Source organism: Ambystoma mexicanum, chromosome 11 (genome assembly GCF_040938575.1).
Source record: "Ambystoma mexicanum isolate Mex_15411 chromosome 11, UKY_AmexF1_1, whole genome shotgun sequence".
Taxonomy (NCBI): Eukaryota; Metazoa; Chordata; class Amphibia; order Caudata; family Ambystomatidae; genus Ambystoma; species Ambystoma mexicanum.
Window position 1 is genome coordinate 1,175,044,332 of NC_090934.1, and position 18,032 is coordinate 1,175,062,363.

Genomic DNA, 18,032 nt, shown 5'->3' on the forward strand with positions numbered 1-18,032 from the left:
CGTCAGGCCAACGCAGACGCCATGCTGGCTGCCGCCAACCAACGGTTATGGCGGAAAATTGCAGACTTCTTCCCGGAACTTCCCTCCCAATGCCAATCACGCTTCAAGGTGGGGCTAGCGCAGGCAAAGCTTGTGGCGCATGACCTCATGGAATCCACAGTGGCTCATATCGATACCTCAGGCCGTGCCATCTGCATTGCCACGATCATGAGGCGCACAGCCTGGCTACGGGTGACTAAATTCAACCCTGATGTCCAGGAGCATCCAGGAGCGCATCCTAGATCTACCGTTCGAGGGGCAGGGGGGGACCTCTTCCACTCCTCTGCGGACGAATAGCTGGACAAAAAGAACAGCTCACAAACGGCAAAGTCCTTGTCCCTTCTTACAAAGACCACACCCATTCTTACAAAGACCACGCCCAAATCTTACACCCAATCTCAGCAATGCTCAGAGAAGGGTTGTACATATGGAGGGTTCCGCGGCTTCCAGGAACGCAGATCCAGGCTGCCGGAACACTCGCCATCTCAGAACCGGCGCAAACAACAAAAAGGGTGTGTGGGGGAAGTTAGGGCTTTTTCCAGTCCCCCCTCCTCAGCCTCCGAGGGAAAGAAGGCATGACACACCCCTTCAGGTCCACGTGTCTCCGGTGGGGGGCAGGCTTGCTCTCCATGCACATTTCTGGTGCCAGAATTTCGCGGACCCCTGGATCCTTTCGGTAGTATCCATGGGGTACCGCCTAACCATACCAGCCTCTCCTCTCTCCTCCCTCCTCCCTCCTCCACTCCCACAGGTTGGGACAGCAATGCTTTTGGCAGAGATCCGGTCGCTCGTAGAGAGCCAGGCAGTTGAGGAATTCCTAGCCTCCCAGCAAGGCTTTAGCTTCTACTCCAGGATTTTCGCCATTCAGAAGAAGAACCAGGTGGCCTGAGAGTTGTGCTGGACCTTTCCTCCCTCAACCTCTCCTTACCCCTGCAAAAATTCACGATGGTTACGCCAGCTTTTATAGTGGAGACACTGGACAAGGGAGACTGGAGGTGCTCCCTAGACCTGAAGGACACGTACCTACACGTCCCAATTTGGCAGCCCCATCGTTCTTTCCTCTGGTTCAGAATCATGAGCTACCATTTCCAATACAAAGTCCTTCTGTTTGGCCTGTACTCTGACCCCAGAGTCTTGACCAGCCTCATGAATGCTGTAGCGGCCCTCCTCAGAGAGCCAGGGCCTCCAAATCTACCCAAACCTCACCACTTGTCCCAGGCCCTTATGAACACACTGCACGACCTGGGCTTCTCGCTCAACCTCAAGAAGTCATAGCTGCTCCCTACGCAAACTCTGACATTTGTGGGACTCATTTGGGACACGTGCTCCGACAGGGTTTTCCTGTCGGAAAACAAGATCTTGGCCTTCAAGAGCGCCACCGCCCACTCCCTCAACAGAGAGGTGACCTTGGCATGTTGGAACCAACATCTCCTGGGTCTACTAGCGGCGGTTCTGTTAGTCGTGCCGCACACGAGACTAAGGATGTGAAGGATTCAGCTCCACTTTTTGCGGCCTCATGGAATCAGGAGCGGGGCTCGCAATCTGAGATGATCAACATTCCTCCATCTCTCCACCCGGACCTAACTTGGTGGTCCATGGACTGCAGCCTACGGAAGGACAAGCCCTTTAGGCCGCCCTCTCCGCAGGCCACCAACGGTTATGGCGGAAAATTGCAGACTTCTTCCCGGAACTTCCCTCCCAATGCCAATCACGCTTCAAGGTGGGGCTAGCGCAGGCAAAGCTCGTGGCGCATGACCTCATGGAATCCACAGTGGCTCATATCGATACCTCAGGCCGTGCCATCTGCATTGCCACGATCATGAGGCGCACAGCCTGGCTACGGGTGACTAAATTCAACCCTGATGTCCAGGAGCATCCAGGAGCGCATCCTATATCTACCGTTCGAGGGGCAGGGGGGGACCTCTTCCACTCCTCTGCGGACGAATAGCTGGACAAAAAGAACAGCTCACAAACGGCAAAGTCCTTGTCCATTCTTACAAAGACCACACCCATTCTTACAAAGACCACACCCAAATCTTACACCCAATCTCAGCAATGCTCAGAGAAGGGTTGTACATATGGAGGGTTCCGCGGCTTCCAGGAACGCAGATCCAGGCTGCCGGAACACTCGCCATCTCAGAACCGGCGCAAACAACAAAAAGGGTGTGTGGGGGAAGTTAGGGCTTTTTCCAGTCCCCCCTCCTCAGCCTCCGAGGGAAAGAAGGCATGACACACCCCTTCAGGTCCACGTGTCTCCGGTGGGGGGCAGGCTTGCTCTCCATGCACATTTCTGGTGCCAGAATTTCGCGGACCCCTGGATCCTTTCGGTAGTATCCATGGGGTACCGCCTAACCATACCAGCCTCTCCTCTCTCCTCCCTCCTCCCTCCTCCACTCCCACAGGTTGGGACAGCAATGCTTTTGGCAGAGATCCGGTCGCTCGTAGAGAGCCAGGCAGTTGAGGAATTCCTAGCCTCCCAGCAAGGCTTTAGCTTCTACTCCAGGATTTTCGCCATTCAGAAGAAGAACCAGGTGGCCTGAGAGTTGTGCTGGACCTTTCCTCCCTCAACCTCTCCTTACCCCTGCAAAAATTCACGATGGTTACGCCAGCTTTTATAGTGGAGACACTGGACAAGGGAGACTGGAGGTGCTCCCTAGACCTGAAGGACACGTACCTACACGTCCCAATTTGGCAGCCCCATCGTTCTTTCCTCTGGTTCAGAATCATGAGCTACCATTTCCAATACAAAGTCCTTCTGTTTGGCCTGTACTCTGACCCCAGAGTCTTGACCAGCCTCATGAATGCTGTAGCGGCCCTCCTCAGAGAGCAGGGCCTCCAAATCTACCCAAACCTCACCACTTGTCCCAGGCCCTTATGAACACACTGCACGACCTGGGCTTCTCGCTCAACCTCAAGAAGTCATAGCTGCTCCCTACGCAAACTCTGACATTTGTGGGACTCATTTGGGACACGTGCTCCGACAGGGTTTTCCTGTCGGAAAACAAGATCTTGGCCTTCAAGAGCGCCACCGCCCACTCCCTCAACAGAGAGGTGACCTTGGCATGTTGGAACCAACATCTCCTGGGTCTACTAGCGGCGGTTCTGTTAGTCGTGCCGCACACGAGACTAAGGATGTGAAGGATTCAGCTCCACTTTTTGCGGCCTCATGGAATCAGGAGCGGGGCTCGCAATCTGAGATGATCAACATTCCTCCATCTCTCCACCCGGACCTAACTTGGTGGTCCATGGACTGCAGCCTACGGAAGGACAAGCCCTTTAGGCCGCCCTCTCCGCAGGCCACCGTCACTTCAGACTCCTCGCTCGAGGGCTGGGGAACCACCCTGGACGATCTCTCGGTCCACGGCACCTGGACGCAACAGGAGCAGGAATACGACATCAATTGGTTGGAGCTGAACGCAATCTGGCTAGCGCTCAGAGCATTCCTCCCACTTCTCAAGGGCAAGGTTGTCCTCATCCAGACAGACAACTCGACCAGCATGTACTACGTCAAAAAGCAGGGAGGCACCAGATCCTTTCCTCTGTGCAGACTGGCGATCAGCGTGTGGGAATTGGCTTTGGAAAACGAAATGTACCTCTCGGCAGTCCACCTCCCGGGGGAATCAAACAAGGAGTCGGACATGCTCAGCAGGCTGGGAGCAGACAATTACGAGTGGCAGCTAAATGACCTCGTTACTCAGGAGATCTTCAACAGGTGGGGTCACACCCACATGGATCTCTTTGCCACCTGGCACAACAAGAAGTGGCCCCCATTTGCATCCTGGCAAGGGCAAGGCCCCGGCTCGCTGAGCAACACATTTCACCTACAGTGGACCGGCATGAAGGCCTACGCCTTTCCGCCCACTCCTGATACAGAGTAATTTGAAAGATCAAGGAGTCTCACCGACTCCTCATCATTCTGATAGCTCCGTGGTGGCCAGCCAGGCCATGGTTTTCGGAGCTCATCAGCCTCTCTGAGGTGCCACCTATACATCTTCTGACGGCCCCAGCACAGCAGGGGGGCAGAATCATCCACCCCGTGCCAGGAAAACTAGCCCTCACAGTGTGGTACCTGAGCAGGTAACGCTTCGGCACCTTAACCTCTCACAGGCCAATCTGGAGATCATACAGGGCGCCAGGAGCAAAGCCACCAAGGCCCGGTACTGGAGCAAATGGACCAGGTTCTGCCACTGGGCAGACGCCAAGGGAATTGACCCCTTGGTCTGCAATTTGGACGACGTGCTCTCCTTTTCGGCGCACCTCGCTCATTCGGGAGTACAGATCAACACCTGCCGTACATACCTTGCAGCCATTGGGGCTTACAGGAACTCAGAGGAAGGCATTTTTTCCTCCTCCAACCCTATCGTCAAGAAACATCTGACGGGTCTCTCTAGGCTCTACCCACCCGTCAAGAGACCGCACCCTGTGTGGGACCTTAATATAGTCTTGGGCGCCCTGGTGCACAAACCATTCGAGCCAATGGCATCCATGGACATTAGGCTGATCACCATCAAGGCGGCCTTACTAGTCGGTATTACCTCGGCTCGTAGAGTCAGCGAGATTCAGGCACTGGTCGCCTCTGAACCTTATACCACCTTTCACAGGGACAAGGTAGTCATGCGGACGCACACGGCTTTCCTGCCCAAGATTCCATCTGCATTTCGCTTGAACGAGGAAATAATCCTTTGCGCGTTCTTTCCCAATCCCAAGGATGAAGCACAGAGAGTGCTGCCCTGCCTGGATGTCAAGTGTGCCCTAAAGTTCTACTTGGACAGGACCAAGAGCTTCCGCAAGTTGGACACCCTGTTCGTCACGTTCGACAGCTCGAGGCCAGGCTATCAGGCCTCGAAGGCTTCCATATCCCGCTGGATGGTCTCTGCCATCAAAGAAGCATATGAGGGTCAGCACAAGCCGCTCCCGGCCAACATGCTGTCACGACCCTTACCCAAGACCCCCACCGGCACGTCGACTTGCCAGGAAGGACCAGGGCTCGGGGCTCCATTAAGGCCTTGAAGGACTGGGAACCACTCCCAAGATTCTCTTGGGGCCTGTCCTGGCGCCTATGGCGCCAGGCTCATGCACTCGGAAGAACATGTGTAAGGGGACTACTTTTTTCATTTAGGCCTGCAGCCAACATGGAGGCACCCACATAGCTTGGTTCCTAGGAACTAAGCTATGCGGTATAGTGTTTTGGGTGTGGTGGCCTAGGGACTACTTTACCTGGACTACTTTGTTGAGGCTATTTAAACCACACCCGAACAAGAAGGCACGCTTCGCGTTACTTTGCAGACTGCAGCGTGACGCTCACCGTGCCCTGTGATTCCTACGAGCTTCGGAGGAGTGGTCCTGCAGAGGAGACAAAAGAGACAATGTCAGCAGCATCTTACCTGCAATCTTCATCCTGTTACTTGCTCCCAGCTTCAGTAAACGGCTTCTTCGGGACTCGGCATCCCTTCCGGACCGAAAGACCTGAAAGAGGAAAGGAGAGTACAGTATTAGAGAAGGCATATTCGGACATTGCAAAACCGCAAAACAGCCCAAGAAGCTTACCTGGCTGGTCGCCTCCCGGCCGGCATCGCTCCGGAGATCCGCACAAGCGGGAGAAACACTGCAACCTGTAAACAAGGAAGAAAACAGGTTAGCAAGGCAAAACAAGGCAGCGCCGCGCATAGCGCTACTACCGCATTATAGCGCACATCACACGCCATCCTTACCGACAGGGCCCAGCTCAACCAGTTTGCCACGCCAATGCTCTGCACACCTAGGGGAGAAAAAATAAATTATTAGACAAAGAAAGGCATGCAAGAACAACAACGCAATACAATGCTTCTGCAATACAGAGCTTCTGCAATAAGACCTACCTGAGAGACACTAAAATGGGCACGCCCCAGTGAAGTAACTTGGCCGCACAAGCCCACAGAAGACAACGCGCACCTGCCAAGAAGGCAGGACAGAGAGCACGCCAAATTTCACAACAAGGTGAGGAGATGACCCAGAGGGGCTAAAGCCACACGGGGTGGTGGGAGGATACTTGCCTCAGTTGCCCAGTCTTGAACCCAGCCCTCCTGTATTTTCAGGCTGAACATCCTCCGTAGACACATCTGGAAACTAGGGATCCGCATCCAATCCGGGCTGAGTGGCATCCCTGTGGATACCAGGTGAGCGTAACACATGCATGCCCACGCAGTCAGGGTCAAGGCAACGGCCATCGCATTCCAACGCCATGTCCCTTGGCAAGTCATAAGCAGGGCATCAACTTGGGCATCTCCCTTGGCTTTCTGCAAGCATTACTGTTTGGATGTCGGCTCTAGATCTGATGCCGCTTTCGGACAGGCGGTTCTCAGGAACCTATTTGCTTAAGGCGGGTCTCCTCTCCACCCTGGGGCTACAATCAATTGTAATTGCCCATAAAGTATAGAGGAAAGGGGACGGGATGTAAGAGTAATTATAAGTTACCCACCGTAGTGACTAACATTCTCTTAGTCCATAGTCCCCTTTCCTCCATACGTCCCACCAACCTCCCCACTAATAATACTGGTGTCATTAGGCAATGTAAAATCTATTGTTGACGCATTAATGGGGACTGAGGAGTGGCGCCGGAGGGCAGAGTCAGGGCAGCGCATGCTCCCTGGGCCGCGCCCCTGCACGCCTCTAAATTTAAAGTAGAAGGTTTTTTCTGTTCTGTCTCCCATCCCGGTAAGTAGTGCTGAATCAGTTTACGTCAGGCCTTGAGCCGGGGAGAGGAGCAGAAACAGCAGACGCTAAGAGAAAGGCTTTGAGGTGCTTCCGGAACTGGGGACGGTTCTCAAGTGTCAGGGAACCAGGGAGGTTGTTGCAGAGGGAGGCCCCAGGCGAAAAAGCACAACCACCACCAACTGGTTTCTTCCAGAAGAGCCTGACCCTGAGGGAGTTGGAGGCGGATGAGGGAAGAGCTCACACACGCAAATATATAGGGAGTTACAGTTGAAGGTATTGAGGTCCCAGGGGCCAGAAGGCCTTCTGCATAATGCAGAGTCTTCTCACTTTATTCCTCTGTCACTGGGAGCTATTGGCGACATTTCAGTGCAGGAGAGATACCAGCCCAAGTCGCTGTCATGATCCCTACCCCTGACCCCCACTGGCAAGTCAGCCTGCCAGGTGGGGCCAGGTTTCGGGGTTCCATTATGACCTTAAAGGCCTTAGAATCTCACCCAAGACTCTCTTGGAGTCAGTGCTGGCGCCTTTGGCACAAGGCTCATAATCACTATGGAGAACACCTTTAGGTTGGGACTATTTTACTTGGAAATACTTTCTTGGGGGCTTCAGTCAACATGGAGGCACTCGCATAGCTCAGTTCCCAAGAACTGAGCTATGCGGTATAGTCTTTAGGGTGTGGCTGGCCTGGGACTACTTTACTTGGCCTACTTTACCTGAAGACTATTTATACCACACCCAAACAGCGGAACACGCTTTGCGTTATTCTGCTGTTTGCAGCATAATGCTCACTGCGTCCAGTTGGATCTCCAGTATTCTTTGATGCCAGCTATTCTTGGAACCGCGTGCCTGCAGAGAGAAAAAGAACATTGTTATTGGAATCCTACCTATGAGTAGCATCCTGTCTTCAGCCCATTGCCAGCTCCTGATTCTGCTTACCTGGAGACATTTGTTCCAGCCAACTCCATCATCTGGGCACCGCATGCTTCCCGGAACGCAGCAACCTGAAAAGGGGAGAGAGAAGAACAGCATTAGTGAGTGCATACTCGCGGTTCCACTCGAACACCGAAAATCACAAGATTCTTACCGGATCAGTCACCTCTTGTTCAGCATCATACCGGAACATCACTGCAACCGGCGAAGAGCATCGTGGCCTGAAAAGGAAGGGGAAAGACACAGGTTAGCATATACAAGGCAAAACAGCGCAGCGCATCACACATTACTTACCGGACAGCATCGCACACACCATGCCTTCATTTACTGGCTCGTGCTCAGCTCCAACCTGCACGAAAAACGCCAAAATCTCTTTGCATACCTAAAGAGAGGAAATAAGACATTAATAACAATAAGAGGAAGGAAGGAAAGAACAGAATAGAATACAATGACTGTAAAGCAGCAAGACCTCCCTTAAAGACACTCAAAAGGGCTCACACCAGTGAAGCAACTTGGTCGCTCACGCCCACACGAGACTACGCACCGCTGCCACGAAGAGCAAGACGGAGATCATGCCTTCTAAGGAATTAAGGTGAGGAGAGGGCCAAGGGAAGGTTTTGGACCCAAGGGAGGTGGGAAGACACCCTACCAGAGACAGTTAAGTCTTGAATCCAGCTGTCCTGTATTTCAGGCTCAACTTCCATCAGAGGCACTACCCAGGGATCGGGGAAAGGCTTTGAGGCGCATATCATCCAACCAGGGCTGAGTGGCGTCCCCATGGATACCAGGTGAGCGTAACAGTCGCACACTGATCTTCTGGATGCGTTCCAGAGGCCGGAGAGTAGAAGGGGGCAGATTTAAAAAGAGCCTGTTGCAACAGTGCACCCGAGGTCACACTACCAGCTGCACCTCCTCAGAGGTATTTTCCCCTTCCTCTCCTTCCCCCAGAAGCTCACTGTCTCCCGAGCCCTGGTTCTCTCGAAGCTGGACTACTGTAACAGCCTCTATCTTAATCTGCCTGCTTCCACTCTCCGCCCTCTGCAACTCATCCAGAACAGAACTGCGAGACTTGTCCTTGGCCTCATGCCCAGGGACCGTATCTCTCCAGGACTGAAATCTCTACACTGGCTCCCAGTGGCTGCGAGGATAAAGTTCAAAACCCTCTGCATTGTCCACAAGGCCTTCTGGGGCCTGGGTCCTAAATACCTTCAACTCTCTCTTCCCAAATATCTTCCTTCCCGAGCCCTTCGCTCATCCGCCTCCAATTCCCTCAGGGTTAGCCGCTTCTCGAAGCAACGAGCTGGGGGTAGATCTCTCTACGCGGCAGGGGCCTCCCTCTGGAACAGCCTTCCTGCCTCCCTGAAACTTGAGGAGAACCATCTCCGGTTCCGGAAGCACCTCAAAACCTTCCTCTTTGCTTCTGCTTTCTCTCTCCCTCTCCCCTGCTGAACAGCTAATTAATTCTTCACTGAAACTGCACTTATCCTGCAACTGGACCACTCTAAACGGCCTCGGTCCTGGGCCCAGCCACTCTCCTCTTGCACTGATGCCCTGGAACCCCTTTGCACTGCGTGACTGTCTCTGTATCCCTACAGCCCCCCCCTTTCCCCAGCACTTGCTCTGCACTTACCTCGCACTTGCCACCAGCTGGCCCTATTTATTTATTTATTACTTTACGCCACTTACCTTGTACTGCACTTCCCCCCCTCCCCTTCCCCTTGCACTTTTCCCCCTCCCACACCCCTGCACTTGCGCGATCTGAATGACACCTGGCCTAGTAGGATCGTTGTCTGTCTCCCCTTGTCCCTCCCCTCCCTGCCTCGTCGCGCCTTGAAACACCTGTGTATAGGCGCGTTACAAATACCATATCATATCATCATAGACAGAAGTACAGCTGTGCAGACGGTGATCTTTTGAAAAGTTGCTTTCGCTTGGTACAATACATTCAATGCTGCTATTGGTGGCATTTTTTTTAACCATTTATGCAGGAGGTGGGTTAGAGGGGAAAACATTTGTTAGCCTTGTCGGAAGGAAAGCAGAGAGTTCCTGTTTCGTTATTACACTGTATGATATAGGTAAATGAGAACGTTGCAAGCACATATCACTGAAGTGCCAGTTCATGTTAGGGGATGGGAACAAAACCAGGATGCTTCGAAAGAACGTAATGGCCGTTCAGTGATATATTGTGCGCAGTGGCACAGTCATACACATAGTGTAGAAAAGGTTTCTGTACCTCAATTTTGTGTTGATGGGTGCACAAGTGGATGAATGTGGATGCACAAATCTTGAAATCTTTTACTGAACGTTCTACTGGACGTGCTGTCCAGTGACAGCGCACTAGCAGACTGAATTAGTTACGGTACCTTTGAAGTATTGTGCAGAACTGACAGTGTTAGATGGTAACGTCTTTGATGGCATTGGTGGAATGGTGTGTGCCTATTCACCCGTGCCCAATGAGGTTGTGCTGGACAAAAGGTAGTGGAAAGGGAAGAGCGACTGCTCCTGCTTTACTGGGGTGTGGCCCTTGCGGTTCTTTGGGCACCGCACGTGCCAGAATCTGCGCTTCTGACCTTGCTGGCCAGTGGACATGGGACATTCAGGATTATCCAATCAGGTACTGTGGGTGTGGTTCACAGAAAGATGTGGTGAAACTGCTGTACATTACACTCTGCCTAGTGAGGCTGGCTGACATGGCGAAACACATTGTGTTGCCTATAGGTGATGCCTTTCTAGTAGATCTGCACAAGTATGCCTTGGAAAGAAACTTTGAAGACAATTTCGGGTTGGAAGGAGTGGTCCCATTGTGGAACGGTGTCTACGAGCGCAGTTTCGACGACATGCATGCACTTTGCAAAGACCTTGTAACGCTCACCTGGTTCCCATGGAGGCGCGGCGTCGAAGGCGCAGAACTCTGAAGATGGACAGGAAGGGCCTCTCTATTCTGGCTTCCCTGGCTCGTTGGATACCCTCCTGTGCATGAAAAGGGAGTATTACCAACTGTGGAACAATGCTCAAGCCTCCCACTCCCTTCCAACCCTCCACGATACCTCCTCCACGATTCCCCGTGAAGCCTCACCTTAGGGTTTGGAAGGATGAGCTCTCCATCCTGCTTCTGATGCAGGGGCGCGTTGAAACCCAGTTACTTCACTGGATTGAGGATTGATGGGAGTTCAGGTAAGCTTGACTGTTCAGGTAAGGCGCTGTAAAAGTTCTGTTCAAAAGTTCAAGCTTAATAATAATGTTCGTTGTCTAATTGCAGCAAGCACTAATGCTTATGTCTTTTTCCCCTTAGGGGCCGGGGTTCGGAGTGCCGGAGATATGGCGCCTACCCGAAGTGAAACAGTTGTGGATGAGCGCCTAGGTAATGTCTTTGCATTCGCTCATTCAATGTCTTTGTCTTTTTTCGCCATAGGGGCCGGGGTCCGGAGATGCCAGGAAGCGGCAGGACCCGAAATGCAGTGGGAATAATCCAACAGGTAAGACTTAAAAGGAAACTGAGCTTTCCTTATTCCTTTTCTCCCTCTCACCTTTGTTCTTGTCTTTTTTCCTCTAGGCGCCGGGGCGTAGCTGAATCCGGAAGATCGCTGCTGAAGGTGGAAGCGCCTTGCAAAGGGGAGTAAAATGCAGCGCTGCAGCGATCGAAACGAAATGCCTTTAAAATGATGTCTTCCTTTTCAGGGCCGTTGGAGAAATGACTCCGGGATGCAGATTTAGCAGGTAAGGGCTTTTCTTCTCCTATTCTCTTCCTTTCTCCCCTTGCAGGTGTTCCAGGGTGCTGGCAGGCGTGGCTGAAGTCAGGATGCAGGAGCTGACACGGTGAGCGTCCAGCTGCTAGGTGCAGAACAACGCGAAGCATGTGTGGCTGTTCGGGTGGGGTTTAAATAGCCTTGGAAGAGGTTCCTGGTATGTATCCTTCCACCAATCAGGTATGTATCCTTCCCCGACCACACCCGGGTGGTGAAGTAGTCCTACAGGTTAAGTAGTCCCATTCAGGCCTCAAGAGGGCCTGGATGAAGCAGCAAGGTCTGCATCAGGTAAGTGTGCACCCAAGCACTGAAACACATATCCTCTTCTATGAGCCTGGCGCCTAAGGCGCCAGGACTGGAGTCCGCTATGAGCCTGGCGCCTAAGGCGCCAGGACTGAGTCCAAAGGGCCCCGACTTGGGCCCGCTGAGACTTCCCTGGGGAAAATGATGTCTGCCTCTGGGGTTGCTGGGCCCGGCCTGGCTCCTTAGAGGTAGGCATCATGACAGACCTGGGAACTTTTGTTAGGCCGATGTTATCGTCATCCACTACGGCGGCATGCATCTGGGTTAAGTGTCTTGTTCCGTCGACTGAGGAGGTTGCTAAATCTAGTGAAGAGACTTTTTCCCACTGCCAAGGTGCTTTTCTCATCCATAACACCACGAAGAGTATGGGACATTGCTCCTGGAAGTTGTTCGGATTCAGAAGCGGGAAGGTGTTTTATCAACAGAAGCATGTATACTTTTTGTCCACTGCTGAGATGTTCTTCTGCAACAATGACCTAATTAGTTGTGAAAATGCTGAATTTTTTGAAGCAAATGGCATTTCTTTATCCCCCGTTGGTAATGCTGTTTTGTTTGCCCATCTACAAGATGCAGTGAAGATTTTACTGTAACACTGTCTGCAGAAGAAAACACAAAATCAAATAAAAAGTAAAAGAAAAGGTGTTTCTGTAGAAGCATCTAAAAAATAAAATAAATGAAAGCTCTTTTAAGAGCCGCCCCTTACAATGATCTCCCCCTACCCTGGTTTCAAGTTATTCCCCAACGCACGCACGCAGCATGAAAGCCACATCTGGGGATTTTCAGGATGGCGGCCATGGAAATGGGAATGTGGAGCCACAGGGATTGCGCAACAGCATTTCTGGGCGTGGTGTGTATGCAGAGGACTGTTGTACAGAACTGATACTGTTACATGGAGAGCTCTTCAATGTCATTGGTGGAAGCATGTGGAACTTTTTAACAGTATGCAATGACTGCGTGCAGAAAAGAAGAAACTGCAAAGTGAAGAAGGAATGTTTCTGCTTCATTGGGACACAGCCCGCGCCGTCCTTGGGGAAACACACGTGTGCATAAAACCCTTTGCCGCTAGCTACCCATGCCTTTGGGACAATGGGCACTATTGCAGCTGTGGGTGTGGGTCCCGTTCATAATTTTCTCCATTTCTGTGCGTACTCAGCCGGACGAACATGGTTGCGTTTAGTTGCAGACGCACTGTAGCACAGAAGATTTGGTGCACCATTACTTACAGGGCAAACCTATGTGGCCTGCTACTCTGTTCTGAAAAGCTGTAAACAGATTGCACAGCACCTCTGAGGTGTGCCCTTTTGTAGGGTTGCCGTGGACAACTTTCACCCGGAAAGCAAGCCTACATTGTTCCTAAACATACATACATGTGCAACGGCACATTGTGGTGTGTTTGCAAGCATGTACTTTCCGAAAAACACTTGGTACATTGCTGAACCCTGCACTTTGTCGCTGTTCGAGGGTCCGGCTCCTGTCCCCAAAACTAGGGCCCACGCACAGCATGGGTGCCGTTCCCACTGTTCTCCTTTGGGACGGCTGTCCGCTGGATGTGTTTTGGGTGGAATGCATTGTGCGCATGTGTATGGGTGTCCAATGCACACCATTGCCTCTTCTGTACTGACTAAAAGTGTGCCACATGTGTGCCGACCATTTTGGGAGAAGCTGGCTATTTATAGGGTACAGCAAGTGGGATGTGTATGTGTATAGCTACCTATAGGACGTGGGTAGACACCAGAACCTAATTAACGTTCTTTTGCATATGCTGCACAGTGCCAATGTTACCAGGACACAGAGGAAGGGATACACATGCATGTACTTGCACTACGCACAAACGTCTGCTCCTACACGCATCGATAGGTGTGGGCGGACAGAGCCTGCTGGCGGCGTATGTATGCCACCATTGTCATTGTGGATAGGCCGGACAGCTGCGTTGTCCGTAGTCCACCTACCTTTTTCTTACTTGCGGTCATTGAAACAAGGACTGTGTGCCGCTGAGTCAGAACTCTATTTGAGGTAAAAAAGAATACCACACAAACAGTCCGCAACATGCTCATTATTACTGTTTACTTGTACACATTCATACACACCCCATTTGGAAAGGTAAGGGGTAGCAGAAGTGGATACTTATTGTGGGGAAATGGGGATTTGCACAGCTTGGTTGTGAGGGGAGGAAGAGATTTATGTATTACCGTAACGTCTCCCATGAAACGGTTTTTGAGGGAATGGCGACATGGGGAAGGAGTACATGTGCAGGTGTGCCACTGCTGTTTAACTTTGTCCAAAATATATCCTTGTACGCAACCTTTAAAGCAGCACAATTGTTCACCAATTGCTCAACTTTGACTTCCAAGCTGTCCATTTCCCAATGAACAGAATTTCTTTCCTATTTGAGGCCCGTATGCTGCTGTGGAAGGGTTGCTGCTTGTAGTGCCTTGCCTTCCTTTCCAATATGTTCTCTTTCCGAAAAGGAAATATGTTTGGTGTACATGCAGCAATATATATTTCAGAATTTACGGTTCACAGCACTGTGTGTACCAATGGGGTTACTATAGACAGTCATTGCGTCATGAGGGAAATTTTCATCCTGCCACTCTAAGGTGCTTGCCATTGCTGAGTTAGAAAAATACACGTTATGCTTATGTACTATTGCATACTGCAGCACCTGTGCAATTATTAGACAAAGTTTACTGTCCTTCCTACATTTTTTAAAAAAAACTTTTTATTTATTTTCTTTAAAACACCAAACAAACACAAAAACAAATTAAACAACAACTCGCAACACATTTGCTCCGGCACTTTCGAGTTTAAGTCTGTATTGTTTGTCATCTGCATGGGTCACGGCTAGACCTCCTACCTCTCGATCGTGTGATCTTCGTGCCTGTATATCACACCTGGGTACGGGCGAATCAACTTCCCTCCCCCTGCGGGTCGCTTGAGTCACTCGTGCTGTCTCCGTCCATGTTACCGAGCATGTCTTGTACAAGATTGTTCCACGCCAGTATTCTGGCCCTGCTGTTACTTTCTCCTCTTTGCGTGGCCCTTGTCCAGACTGCTGTTTCTGCTACTGCCCACATTTGTAAGTCCGCCCACCAGCCCTCTATCGAGGGTCAAGCGCTTGCATTCCACGCCATTGCAATGCAGTGTTTCGCCAGTATCGTCATCAGATCTTTCATCTTTGCCACATGTGTCCTCTGCTTGTCTCCCCTCGGGAACAAGCCCAATATGTAAGATGCCGGCGACCAAGCCTGCATGTGAATTCCCGCTTTTGACGCTCTTTCCCTGATCGTGCTCCAGAAGTTTGTTACTCCCGGGCACGACCAGAACATATGTACCATGTGCGCTAGTTCTGCTTGGCAACGTAGGCAGCTTAGGGTTTGTCTGTCCCCCATGCTCAACATTCTTTTAGGCGTTAGATATGCTCGGTGTACAATGTAGATTTGTACCTGCCTGAACCTTGCGTTCCTTGAAACTTTCTTCACGTACTGGAGGGCCCTGTTCCATTCCTCATTCCTGAAGGGTTGCTGGAGCTCCTCCTCCCATTTCGCTCGCGTGTTCAATGCCCTTGTGTTGATGGTTCCTAACATTTGCTCGTAGAACCCGGTCACGTTGTGTGTCCCCTCCGAGACGTCATACCACGTGTCCAGCGTCCCTCCAGTGTCTTCCTCCTCTGGTAGGGTCTCCCACCTCCTTCTGATTTCTTGGACCATGCTATTATACAGTAGGAATAGGCCCCTGTGTACTTATTGTTCCTCCACCAGGGACTGGAAGTCTATCCATTGTCTGTCTTGCCACAGATCCCCTATTTGGGCCACACCCTTGTCTTCCCATTGTGTCCTGAACATTGCCAAACTTGCGATGTGGGGGTCCACCAGTCCCGCCAGGGGGATTTGCCTCGAGCAGGGGTCCCTCATGTCCTGTCCTTTCCACGCTCTTTTCCATAATGCTCGGCCCAGCTGGATCATGCTAGGGAGGGTTTTTGCCCGGGCGGCACTCAACCACAGAAGTTCTCTTAAATAGTATTGCTGGCAATGGTCGAAAAAGTATCGCGTCTATAGAGGTTTCTTCTTCCAGCCATCGCACCACAAATTGTAGTTGTGCCGCCAGATAGTATCGCTCAAAGTCCGGGAGCCTGATTCCCCCCCACTCATAGCCCCTTTGTAGTGTACTCAGTGCTACCCTGTTCCTCCCACCCCCCACAGGAAGTCTATTGCTATGGTGTGTAGTCACCTGAAAAAGGACCCTGGTATGTTGTAGGGGATATTGGTGAAGTAGTATAGGAGCCGGGGTAAGACCGTCATCTTCAGTAGGGCCGCTCGGCCCATCATCCCCAGTGGTAGTGTCTTCCAGAACTGCATGGTGTTCCCAATTTTGTCCAGGGTCGCCTGTGTGTTGGCCATGTGTGTCTCAGTGGTATCATGGTATATGTCCCCTAGGTATCTAAAAGTAATCGGGGTCCATGTCAGGCTCAGGTGTGGCAGCTGGTCTGATGTCATTTTTCGCAGGCCTGCCAGGGGGAACAACAAGGATTTTGCCCTGTTAACAGTGATTCCCGATAGTCAACCAAACGCTCCTAGGGCCTCGAGCAGGTCCAGTAGGTGGGTGCGTGGATCTCGGACATAAAGCAGCATATCATCTGCATAGTGTTTCCCCGTCTATCACTATGCCAGTGTCCCTGTACTCAGCTCTTAGGAAGGCCGCGAACGGTTCCAGGGCCATATATAACATCGGGGACAGCAGGCACCCCTGCTTCGTACCCCGCCCTATGTTCCACTCCCCCGAGACCTGCCTACCCGTCTTTACCCTTGCCCTTGGGTCTTTGTATAACAGTTTTATCCAGCGTAGGAACCCCTCCCCTACCCCAAAACGAGCAAGCGCTCCCAGGAGCCAATCCCAGTTCACCAAATCGAATGCCTTGATCGCATCTAGTGAAGCCACAGCGCACTCCCCCTCTTCTTGATTCGTCCTGTCAATGACATAATGGAGTCTCCGGAGATTCCATGCAGTGTTTTGTTCTGGTACATACCCCGTTTGATCTGTGTGGACCAGTGTGGGTATCACTCTTTTAAGCTGGCTAGCTAGTGCCGCTGTTAGGATCTTGGAGTTTTGTTTTATCAGAGAGATTGGTCTGTAGGACCCGCACTCAAGGGGTGGTTTCCCTGCTTTAAGTATTGGAACTATTATAGATTCTGACATGCTACTTGGGAGCCTCTCTCTCTCATATGCCTCCTCCAGCGTCTCAAGTAGTCTCGGTGCCAAGCTATCTCTGTATTTCATATAAAATTCCCCTGGTAACCCATCGGGCCCCGGGGACTTTCCCGTCGGTAGCTGGGTAATAACTTCCACCAGTTCCTTCACAGTAAGGGGGGCGTCCAGCATTTGGGCCTGCTCCTCTGTCAGTTGAGGGAGCCTGATTTCTGCAAATGCGTCCTCCAGGTCTCCCTCCTCTGCCTCTTGGACTCCGGTGTATAGTTTCTCGTAGAATTGCGAGAACACCTCATTTATACCCTCTTGAACCTTATCACCTCCCCCTGGCAGTTTTGAATTGCATTTATCGGTTCCCGCTTGGTCTCCTGTTTAGTTAACCAGGCCAGGAGCCTGCCGGGCTTGTCTCCTTCTGCTTGCAACTTCTGTATATACTTCGCGTAATCTAGCCGCCCCAGCCTCTCACAGGCTGCCATACACTGTTGTCTCATGGCGGTGAGGTCTCCCAGTTCTTCTCCTTTCTCCCCCGCCTGCACTTCGGCCCTCTCAATCTTCCTTTCTATCTCCTCCAGTCCCACCAGGATTTCCCGTATAAGGCCACCCGTCTTCCCCATCGCTGCACCCCTGACCACTACCTTAAAGGCCTCCCATGTCGTTCCTCTGCTGTCCATGCTACCTGTGTTGTGCTCGAAATAGTCATCTATCGTGTTCTGAATATGCTCCTGAAATTCCCCGTCCAACAGTGCTTCCGCCCTCAATTTCCATGTGGGTATGGGGGCTCTCCTCTATGTGTGTGCCCATGCCACTTTTAGCGGGGCGTGGTCGGACAAACTTTGTGCGTGTATGTGTGCCTCAGTGAATTCACCCAGTGTCTCCCTGCCCGTGAAAAGGTAATCTATCCGAGTGAACGTCCTGTGCGGGGCACTATAGTGTGTGTATCCCCTTTCGCTCCCATGTACCTTTCTCCAGACGTCTTCTAGCTCGAACTGATCCAGTATCTTCTGTAACACCCGCGCTGGTGGTGCCGCTCTTTTATGCTTGTCCGACCTATCCAGTCGGGGGTCCAATGTGCAATTAAGATCGCCGGCCCAGATGATCGTCGCGTTCCTGTACGGGGCC

The 18,032-nt window shown here is 51.7% G+C and overlaps 1 protein-coding gene across 4 annotated transcripts in view; it reads left to right on the top strand.

Annotated features, from left to right (window-relative positions):
- Positions 1-18,032, top strand: part of VPS13C (vacuolar protein sorting 13 homolog C) — a 5,236,720-nt gene that overhangs the window by 2,355,905 nt on the left and 2,862,783 nt on the right. The gene's annotated exons all lie outside the window — the stretch shown is intronic.